This window comes from Mustela nigripes, chromosome 15 (genome assembly GCF_022355385.1).
Source record: "Mustela nigripes isolate SB6536 chromosome 15, MUSNIG.SB6536, whole genome shotgun sequence".
Lineage (NCBI taxonomy): Eukaryota > Metazoa > Chordata > Mammalia > Carnivora > Mustelidae > Mustela > Mustela nigripes.
The window spans coordinates 15,714,529-15,724,932 of NC_081571.1; the positions used below are offsets into that span (position 1 = coordinate 15,714,529).

At 38.6% G+C, this 10,404-nt stretch overlaps 1 pseudogene; it reads right to left on the minus strand.

Moving 5' to 3' along the window:
• Nucleotides 1–9,484: 9,484 nt before the first annotated feature.
• Nucleotides 9,485–10,102, minus strand: LOC132002959 (large ribosomal subunit protein eL15-like; annotated as a pseudogene).
• Nucleotides 10,103–10,404: the final 302 nt, after the last annotated feature.

The window sequence follows — 10,404 nt, forward strand, 5'->3', positions numbered from 1 at the left end:
CCTCCTTCCTTCCTTCTTCCTTCCTCCTTCCTTCCTTCCTTCCTTCTTCCTTCCTTCCTCCTTCCTTCCTTCTTCCTTCCTCCTTCCTTCCTTCCTTCCTTCTTCCTTCCTTCCTCCTTCTTCCTTCTTCCTTCCTTCTTCCTCCTTCCTTCCTTCTTCCTTCCTTCTTTCCTTCCTTCCTTCCTCCTTCCTTCCTCCCTTCCTTTCTTCTTTCCTTCCTTCCTTCCTCCCTCCCTTCCTTCCTTCCTTCCTTCCTTATTTCCTTCCTTCCTTCCTTCCTTCCTTCCTTCCTTCCTTCCTTCCTTCCATCCTCTTTCTCTCTTTCTCTCTCTCCTTCCTTCTTCCTTCCTTCCCTCCTCCTCCTCCTTTCTCTTTCCCTTCCCTTTCCTTTCTTTCTTTCTCTCTTTATTCTGACATTTTATTGTTTTACATGAAAATAGGTGCCAAGAGAATATGCCAAAGGACCATGTCATAGAAGTGTTTTTGCACTCTAATTCAAAAACATAGTCTCAGACCCAACGCCTCTTTTAATATGAGGGACATCTTTAAGGAATTCACATATGTGAGTTTTCCAGATCAGTCAAAGAACTTTATGTTTTAACCATCAGTCCTTCCCCACAGAGTTTTTTGGAAATTTTAACCTTTTTTTTTTCTTCAAGATGGCTGTACACTAGTCTTCCCTCTTCAACTAAATACACTAAACTGTGTAATCTCTCATTGATTTAAGGTCACCAGGACACATCTGCTGTTTGTACTTGACTTCAATAGTTTTTGAAACAGGAACAATTAAAGTGGTGGGTGGTAGTGGGGAACCTTACTCAAATGGCTTTGGAATTCTGAAATGTGTGTCTTATAGTTCTGCTGTCACCATACTTAAGGTCAGCTCTACTTTCTTGTTACTGTTAGCTTTTACCAAGTTTTCAAAATGTTCATCAAAATGTATACACAGTTATAATCAAGTCTCTTTATGAGTCAAGTACGTGGGCTTTGTGACTTTCTTGTTTGCTTTTGAATTTCAAGCTATGCTCCAAGTGCTAAACATGTGGCTTTTGATAAATCATGTGGAAGGGTATATGTCGTGCTTTATACATGGAATAAAGCCTGCTAACTCACTTTTCATAAGGCTTTTGAAGTCACAGGAATGTTTCAACACTGAAGCTGCACACCTTCTTGTATGTAAGGGTAAGCGGACTACTGGACAAAATAATGGGCTACAAAGGATTGGCCCTCAACAATACTTTGAAGTAAAGAAATGTTTTTCTCTACAGCCTCAACCTCCTTTTTTCCATAAACTTTCCCCATCTGGGAGCTGCCAGATTAAATAGAAGAATCTCAGTTAAATTTGAAATTCAGGTAAATGCCTGCTACTTTTTAAAACATGAGAATGTCCCAAATATCGAAGAGTACATACTTATACTAGAAAAGTATTTGTTCTTTATCTGAAATTCAAATTTAACTGGGTGTTCTCTTCAGTTTCGATCTGTCCCAACCCCAAATCACAGTAACATTTTTCTTTTTCCTCTACCAAGCTACTTTCACAGAAAAATTTTTGAAGTCAATCAAACTAAGTTATAGAATGGTAGATAGGATTATAGTCATCATGATGATCTTTATTCAATAAAACCAGAATGTTACAGAGGAGAGTTAATCACTGAGATGGTGCCCAGGGGTCCTGGGGACAGTGAGCACTTCTTGCTTTTGAACTCTTACATGAGGTGTTTTAGTGCCTCAAAGTTAAAGCTGGTTCAGGAACAGCAGGTGAGGAATCTTGGCTGTCTTCTGGCATGCCTGCTAAGAAACTATGAGTCTAGAACATGCCATTTTACCTCTGTCAGTTATCTACTACCATATACCAAACTACACATAGCCTAGTGACTTAAAACAATAATCATCTTATTATGCTTCACAATTTAATAGGTTAGAAATTCAGGTATGTTTCCACTGGATGATTTTTCTCCATATGGAATCCTTGTAGTATTGACTGATGACTTCTCTGGTCTGGAGGGCCTGAGACTGTTCCACTCACAAGTCTGGTATCTATGAGCTGGCATTACTTTCTCCACACCTGCTCAGACTTCTTCACAGAAGGGTAGTTTCAGAACACTTGGACTTCTGCTTTGGAGGCTCAGGCTCTAAGAGGTAGTGTTTTATTGGGAAGAAAATAATTTTCCTCTCTCCTCCTAGGTTCATTGTCCAGAACCCTGTAAATTAAACTGAAAGAAAAGAAAAAAAGCAGATTAATGGGACAAAAAGGTTTACATATACAGCAGCCAAAAAGAGAAGTAGCTGGTTGATTCAATGAGTAAAGTTGGAAGCTTATATATACAACTTAGAAAAGAAAAGGGACAGGAAGATGCTCATAAAGAACGAATAAGTTTTTGGGGCACCTGGTGGCTCAGTCAGCTAAGTGTCTGCCTTTGGCTCAGGTCATGATCCCAGGGTCCTGAGATCAAGCCCCATATTGGGCTCCTGCTCAGCAGGGAGTCTGCTTCTCCCTCCCCTTCTATTCCTTCCCCCAGCTCATGCTCTTACTCTCTCTCTCTCTCTCACACATATAAATAAATAAAATCTTTTTAAAAAATTGCTAAAAAAAAAGAAAAGAAACTTTCCTTAGGAAAAACAAATGAGATTTTAGAAGAATAAATGTGAGATAAGAAAGCTTGTGATAATATTTGTCTATACAGGTATGAGTGGTCTTTTGGTCTTCTTCAGGGTCATAAAACTCCTCAAAAAGGAATCAATGGTAGGTTTATGCTAGTTCTTCCTCTTGGCAATAGATTCACTGTAAAGAGGGAATTTATGGCAGCCTCATTTCCCAGAAGTTGTTTTTAGTTAGATAATGAACACTCAGAGAAGACTTCTTTTTGCATCTATTGAATCTCAAATGTCTTAGGCTTAAAATTAAAATAATCTTCATACCAATGCTGGGGTTCCAAGTAGTTCCTTAATTTCCAAGAGATTAAGGATAAAGCTGTAAGACTTCTTCCTACTTAACCTCACAAGACACACAGCCTTATTTCTGCCACAGTATATTAGTTGAAAAGAATCTCAGTCCAGAATACCAGGATATATAGTTTACTGAAGAGCTTTCTTTAGAGACCAGTACGATACCCGCTGAGACTCAGTTTCTGGCTCTGTGAAATAGGCTAAGATTACAATGTGTTGTAGAAGTAAAAATTATGCAAACAAAACAGATGTAAACATTTTTTTAAATATCCCGTTTTTATTGCAATGTATTAGACAGCCTGAGTCTAACTTTTCTACTATCATACCCATTCTCTGAATTTTGTATGTAGGATTTTATTTATATATAACAAAATTATAATTTATACTTCTAATGGATTATAGAACTTTATTTAATTATATATATTACACATTTATAAATATATAAAATGCACATATAAATACACATTTGCACATATATACCCTGAGGTATTCATTGGTATGTAATGGATTGACTTCTTTCTATGCATCTGAAATGGTACTAGATAGGGGTGCCTGGATGGCTCAGTTGGTTAAGTGGCCAACCTTTGATTTTGGCTCAGGTTTTGATCTTAGGATCCTGGGATTGAGCCTCATGTTGTGCTCCACGCTCAGTGGGAGGTCTGTGTGAGGGGTCTCTCTTTCCTCCACTGTTCCTTCCCCTGCTCATGCTCTCTCTCTCTCTCTCTCTCTCTCAAATAAATAAATAAATCTTAAAAAAAAAAATAAAATGGCACTAGTTAAGTACCATCCTTGGAGTGAAGAATATAGTCATTTAAATGTTTTGTAGGATTTCATTCTATCACAGAATCTCAGTAGAAAAAGGCTGGTTTAAAATGCTGAAATCGGGCGCCTGGGTGGCTCAGTGGGTTAAGCCGCTGCCTTCGGCTCAGGTCATGATCTCAGGGTCCTGGGATCGAGTCCCGCATCGGGCTCTCTGCTCAGCAGGGAGCCTGCTTCCTCCTCTCTCTCTCTCTGCCTACTTGTGATTTCTCTCTGTCAAATAAATAAATAAAATCTTTAAAAAAATAAAATAAAATAAAATGCTGAAATCACTTTGGAAAAGCTAGTACAACTCTTACAATACCATCCTTTTAAGATATTATATTAGCTACATACTGAAAATCAGTGTGTGCAGATAATGCAGAGAAGATAAGATCAAATTTAAAGATGAGGTAATAAAACTATACTCCTTTGCTATACACTTTCATCCAATTTAAGTACATCATCCCCAAGCACATGCACACTCACACACACACACACACACACACAAATATGGGAGGAAAAATGTACTCAAGGATATATACAATCAAATCACTTGTGTACTGACAGACTGATATCCACATATCTCCTCCAATCATTAGACTCACTCCTTAAGAAGTTCAAGGGCTGAGACTCAATTTCTTATTAGAATTCTCTCATGGAATTTTCTCCTCTTTGTGGAAAAAAAACCTCAATAGCAAGAGATATCATCTAGCCTGCAACCTTAAAACTTGTCAGTCATTTGGAAACTCCCATGAAACCATTTTCTACCACATTATTTATTTGAGAAGTCATAAATGTTACTGCTTGAATGTAGCAAAGAAAAGATTTTTATGATACCAGATATATGATTTGACAGGATTTTAAAGTTTACCGACCAGATATTTTACATTCCTGGAAAAAGTCTTAGAAAATGAAGCTCTTCACAATTTTAAGAAGTTAAAATTCTATTTCTTTGATAAGATGTCTCTGACATAGTCTATGAACTGTGGTCTGCTAAGATGTATGATGGCATAAGAAATTTTCACACAAAACACCAATGAGATTCTCAGTGAGCAGTATGAACATCTCTCCTCAGTGACATCTGCAGAAGTTAAAATGACTTGGAATTACTGCACATATGCTTTGCCACCCAAAGAACCAACTACAGGTGATGTTTTCCCACAACATAGGTAAAGTAAGTTTTTTCCTAAAGTCTGAAATAATGATTTATTATTTCCTCAGGAAATATTACATGAATAGGATATTATTGTATTTTTATCACTACAGAGAAATTCAAGAATAAAATAATTATTTTATGTCATTTAGACATAAACATTTTTTTTCTGCAATAATCTGGATGGTTCCAATGATTCTTGATAGTCTCGGTAGTCCTTTAGTTATAGGAATTTAGTCTATGAGTGGAAATCCAGAAAAATCCAAATGTTTATTCTAATGCAGATGATCGAACTGAAGCTAAAAATCTGTGTTAAAGAATACAGAAAAGATAAGATTGCTCTTCTACCAAATACCTAGAATTTTAGGGACTTTGTTTTCATTTTGCTATACTAAAAGAAACATATGCTATTCTTCTGGAAACAAATGGTGGCAAGTGGAATTAAACAATTGAGAATCATCAGGTAGGGGCACCTGTGTAGCTTAGTTGGTTAAGCATCTGCCTTGAGTTCAGATCATGGTTTCATCGTCCTGGGATTGAGCCCCATATCAGGCCCCCTGTTCATTGGGGAGCTTGCTTCTGCCTCTCCCTCTGCCTGCCTTTCTGCCTACTTGTGTTCTCTCTCTCTCTCTTTCAAATAAATTTTAAAAATCTTTAAAAAAAGAAAAAGAAAAAGAATAATCAGGTATTCGGGTCAAGTAATATATTTTCCTGATATTTTAGGTATATATAAGATGTACAGATATATAAGAGGCCACAGTTAACCAATCAATTTTAGGGAAACATCAAGGGAAAAAGAAAATGGTTGTTTTAGAGAAAGTTGATTGTTCTCCTGACACAGATGTTTGTCAAATTGTGGTGTGCATTATTTGGGGCTACCCTTGGAGATCACCTGGTGAGATCTTGGCAGCTGGTATTAGAAATGCAGAGGTTGTTTCATCATGAGAATTTTCTGACTTTTAGAAGCTTCCTGGGGACAATCCCAGATGGCTTACTTAGCAGGAAACTAATTTATTTGTAGCTCCAAACACTTGCTGGAATCCCTAGTGTCTTAATGAACAGGATCAGAAGCTCCCTTGTGGTTAATCTGCAAGCCCTATTAACTCTTTCAGGCTAAAAGTGTACCATTAAGAGCCAAGTTACTTGTATTGCTCATTGTAACTTAATAATTGGGCTGGGCTTGATTCAATAAAATTAATTCAGTGAGAAAGCCGACTGGCTTTACACCATGAGAAGCTACAAGTCAAGAGCTTCTTTTTTAAAAAAAAAATTTTTTTAACTTTATTTTATTTTTTTCAGTGTTCCAAGATTCATTGTTTATGCACTACACCCAGTGCTCTATGCAATACGTGCCCTCCTTAATACCCACCACCAGGCTCACCCACACCCCACACCCCCACCCCCTCCCCTCCAAAACCCTCAGTTTGTTTCACAGACTCCAGTCTCTCACAGTTCATCTCCCTCTCTGATTTCCCCCAACTCCCTTCTCCTCTCCTTTTCCCAATATCCTCCATGGTAGTCCTTATGCTCCACAAATAATTGAAACCATATGGTAATTGACTCTCTCTGCTTGACTTATTTCACTCAGCATGATACCCAAGATCTACAAAGAACTCCTCAAACTCAACTCTCAAAAAACAGATAATCACATCAAAAAATGGGCAGAAGACATGAACAGACACTTCTCCAAAGAAGACATACAAATGGCTAACAAACACATGAAAATGTTCATCATCATTAGCCATCAGGGAGATTCAAATCAAGAGCTTCTTAGGCTGGGTCATTTTCTGCCTGGCATGGAATTCAGTCCTGGCCAGAGCTGCTCTTTCCAGACATTCTAGATGTTTAGGTAGAAGAAGTTAAAATTCCAGGAGGTTAGGACCTAAAACTGGGTGGAGATTGTTGGGAGAAGTGGAATTTTCTGAAAGAAGCTGAGGTTCAAAGGTAGGGTTGGGGTTTTGTAGAGAGGAGAGGTTTAAATGTAAGAACAAAAGGGAGCATTAAGGACAAATGATAAAGTGTGTAAAGAATGGAATCTCTGTGACTTGAGGCATATTAACCGCTTTGACTTATAGCCTATTTATTTATCAGATGGTGAGATGCTGACTCACTCAACCATGGGGTCCCTGGGCATCATGTTGGGGGAATAGTGACTCAATCAGAACCTCAAGAGGCAGGCTGGGTATAGATCATGGAAGTCCTTGTGGACTACCTAGAGTTTCTACCTTTTTTTCTCCCCAGACAATAGGAAGTGAATAGAAGTCTTTCAAGAGGGGAGTAGAATAAATAGGTTTGCTGTATATGGAAGGAAATACTGATGTTGACAATAGATGAAAAGTGTGAAGCCTGTACCTAAGGAGATGAGAAGTTGATGCAACAGCCCAGATAAAGGACTGTGAGAGAGAGACCATGGCAGTAGGAATGGTGATGAGAGGCCATTCAATCACTCATTCAACAGATACTTGTTAAATACCTATTATGTGCTAGAAGCTGAGTTTTATATACTAGGAGGAATACAGGAACGAATAAAATTGACCAGTCACTTGATCTCACTTGATTCTGGTGAGAAAGATAAAAAGTTCTTGGGAGAAAGATATTCAGAAAATTCTTCACCAATTCTTAAATATGAAATATTCCTGTAGCATCCAATCCATCCCCAAAGCAATCAAACCATATGAAAACCATGCAGCCCTTTTAGTCCTTCAATGAGATTACTTTGTATGACATGAGGAGCAGAGAACAGTAAGACCCCAGTGGAACAAGATGCAGCATATGCCCACGAGTACACAGACAACTGTACATACATTTAATAGAAAGCATTAGTTACAGGCACAGCTACTTTTTGAAGGAAGGTGTTTATTAAAAGGTAGAACCTTGTCTGCTGGACTCCTTGATGACTTTGCCTAGAAAAGTCTGCATTTAGGTGTCAGGGAAGGACACATGGCCTCATAACAAAGACAATAATCGGAAACTCAACTGTTCCTTCTTATTTCTCAGATCTTAAGAAAGTCTACTCCGTATACATCTATGAGATACATGCAACTTTAATTGGGAGGAAAAATTTTCCATCTGCCAACTTAATTCCAGTGATAAGGATGAAGGGCAATTACAAATTAACTGAAAGTAGACAAATTAACAGGAGAAAAGTTATTTTGTGTGGGGGAGCATTCAGATGAAGAGGTTCACCAAAACAGCTAGAGATGGGGGTTTGTATGGCAACTTCATAGTGGAAAGGGATCAGGGAGAAAGGGCTTCTGGGGGAAAACAAATGGGCTTTAGGAAAGATAAATGGGCTTTTAAGAGAATAAATGGAAGATATGACAGTTTGAGATAATATTTGTTCATGTGGTCTCTCTATCCCAGTGTGACTGGTCATCTCCTTACTGGGAGTGAAGTTCTCCTTGGGTGATGGGAGGTATGACAACCTCTCAGAAGATTTTGCCTTTAGTCAGATAAGACTATTTCAGGTATGAGATCAAGATAACACAGAAGGGAGACCCAGGAGCATGGAGTCCAAGAGAATGTGGATCTTCTAGGACTTCTTGGAAATCTCAGTGCCATCTGAACTTCCTTAGGGGATGGAATTGAAAGCTTAACCAATTTCATTTGTATAGTAAGGTGCACAGAAAGACTCTTTTCTAATTACTGACATTAATATCTCTCTACCTTCAACTAATCTACCACAAGTACAGCTTATTTAAGTACTTAGGTATAACAAGTGCTACAGAGATGAGTAAAGAAGTGTAAGAAATAAGCATTTAAGGGCACGTGGGTGGCTCAGTTGGTTAAGTGTCTGCTTTCAGCTCAGGTCATGATCCCAGGGTCCTGGGATCGAACCCTGCATTAGGCTCCTTGCTCAGAGGGAAGCCTGCTTCTGCTTCTGCCCCCACCTTACTTGTTCTCTTTATCTTTCTCTGTCAAATGAATAAATAAAATATTTAAAAATTAAAAAGAAAAAAGAAATGGGTATTCCTAAGATAAGGTATGGAGTGGCTGTCTTTGCTCATAATTTGGCTCGGCCACTTATATGTGATCTTAAATGAATTCACCACTCTGAACTGCAATTTCATCATCTAGACAAAGTAAGCAATATAATTCTTACTTTTGAGAGTTTACTAGGTATTAGACATCTCATGTACATTATATTTATTTGTCCTTTTAGGTTATGATGGAGGTATTATACTCTTGTTAACAAACACAAAAGATTTAAGAGGTTAAGACACTTAATATCACACAGGTAGTAGGGAACAGAGGTGAAATTAGAATCTAATTCTGTCTGATTAGAAATTTCATCTTTTTATTGCTGCTTATGCCACCTTAATATGAAGTTGCTATAAGGATAGATTAAATTAAATGATGAAATATAAATAAATTGGCCAGTATAATTCATGGCACATAGAAGGCACTCAACACATGGAAACAGCTTCATAATTGTTTAATCAGGAAGAATAAAATAATCTCTATAAGATTCTTTTTGCTCTAATACTCTCTGTGATCCCTGACCTTTTGGAGATTAATTTTTTTTTTCTTCTTTGAATGTCCTAACTTGTTTATTAGGTAAGAATTTTACAAACATTACTTATTTCAGCAGTAATGGTGGACTTGGAGAGGATTGTGTCTTCTCCATATTGGGAGGCAAGAACAGCCAATAGTGTGGTAGAACTTGTGACCCTTTCCATGGCTAGGGCTCTTGAGCCTGCTGATGCCAACCCTCAGATCTCCCTGTGCTTATGGACTGGTTAGGTGATCCACTGGGTGTCAGGATTTCTTCTGATAGCTTTATAGAATGGATCAAGGAGGATAACCTGGAAGAATTTGGATGTGGAATCTTTGCCAGCCCAGTAAGTGTTCAAGACTCTCAGAGCCCCGGGGTGGTGTCCAGCTCTCTCATCTGCAACAGACTGAAGGCTTTGGGCAAACTTTAGCTGGTTAACACCAAGCTTGGCATAGGTAGCACCCTTAGGATCTGGGTGTTTGTTGCCACCGTGTCACACACAAATCCGATATATGGCCTAACCTTGGTTGGCCTTATGCCATAGTTTACGCACTTTATTGGGCAGTTTGGTGGATTGAGTGGGGTGAGGAGGCCCTGTGGAGCTCAGAGAGCTAGCAGGACCAACAGTGGTACAACCTGAAAGCAAAAGACATTATGTAATACTTCTTTTTCCTCCATAGCTCCTGGATGTACTTGTAAGCACCCATCTTGGCTTACCTTGGAGCTGATGACTGATGCCAGATGGAAAGAAAAGAGCTCTTCTCCCCAAATCCTTTTATGGCTCCTCTGAGATTAAATCTTCTAACATAAATCATACATAAACACACACACACACACACACACACACTGAATTTTTTTAAAAGGAGAGGAAGAGAGAGCAGAAGTAGGGGGAGTGGCAGGCAGAGAGAAAAGAGAGTGGGGAGAGTGCTCCCCACTGAGCAAGGAGCCTGATGCAGGACTTAATCCCAGGACTCTGGGATGATGATCTGAGCCAAAGGTAGCCACTTAA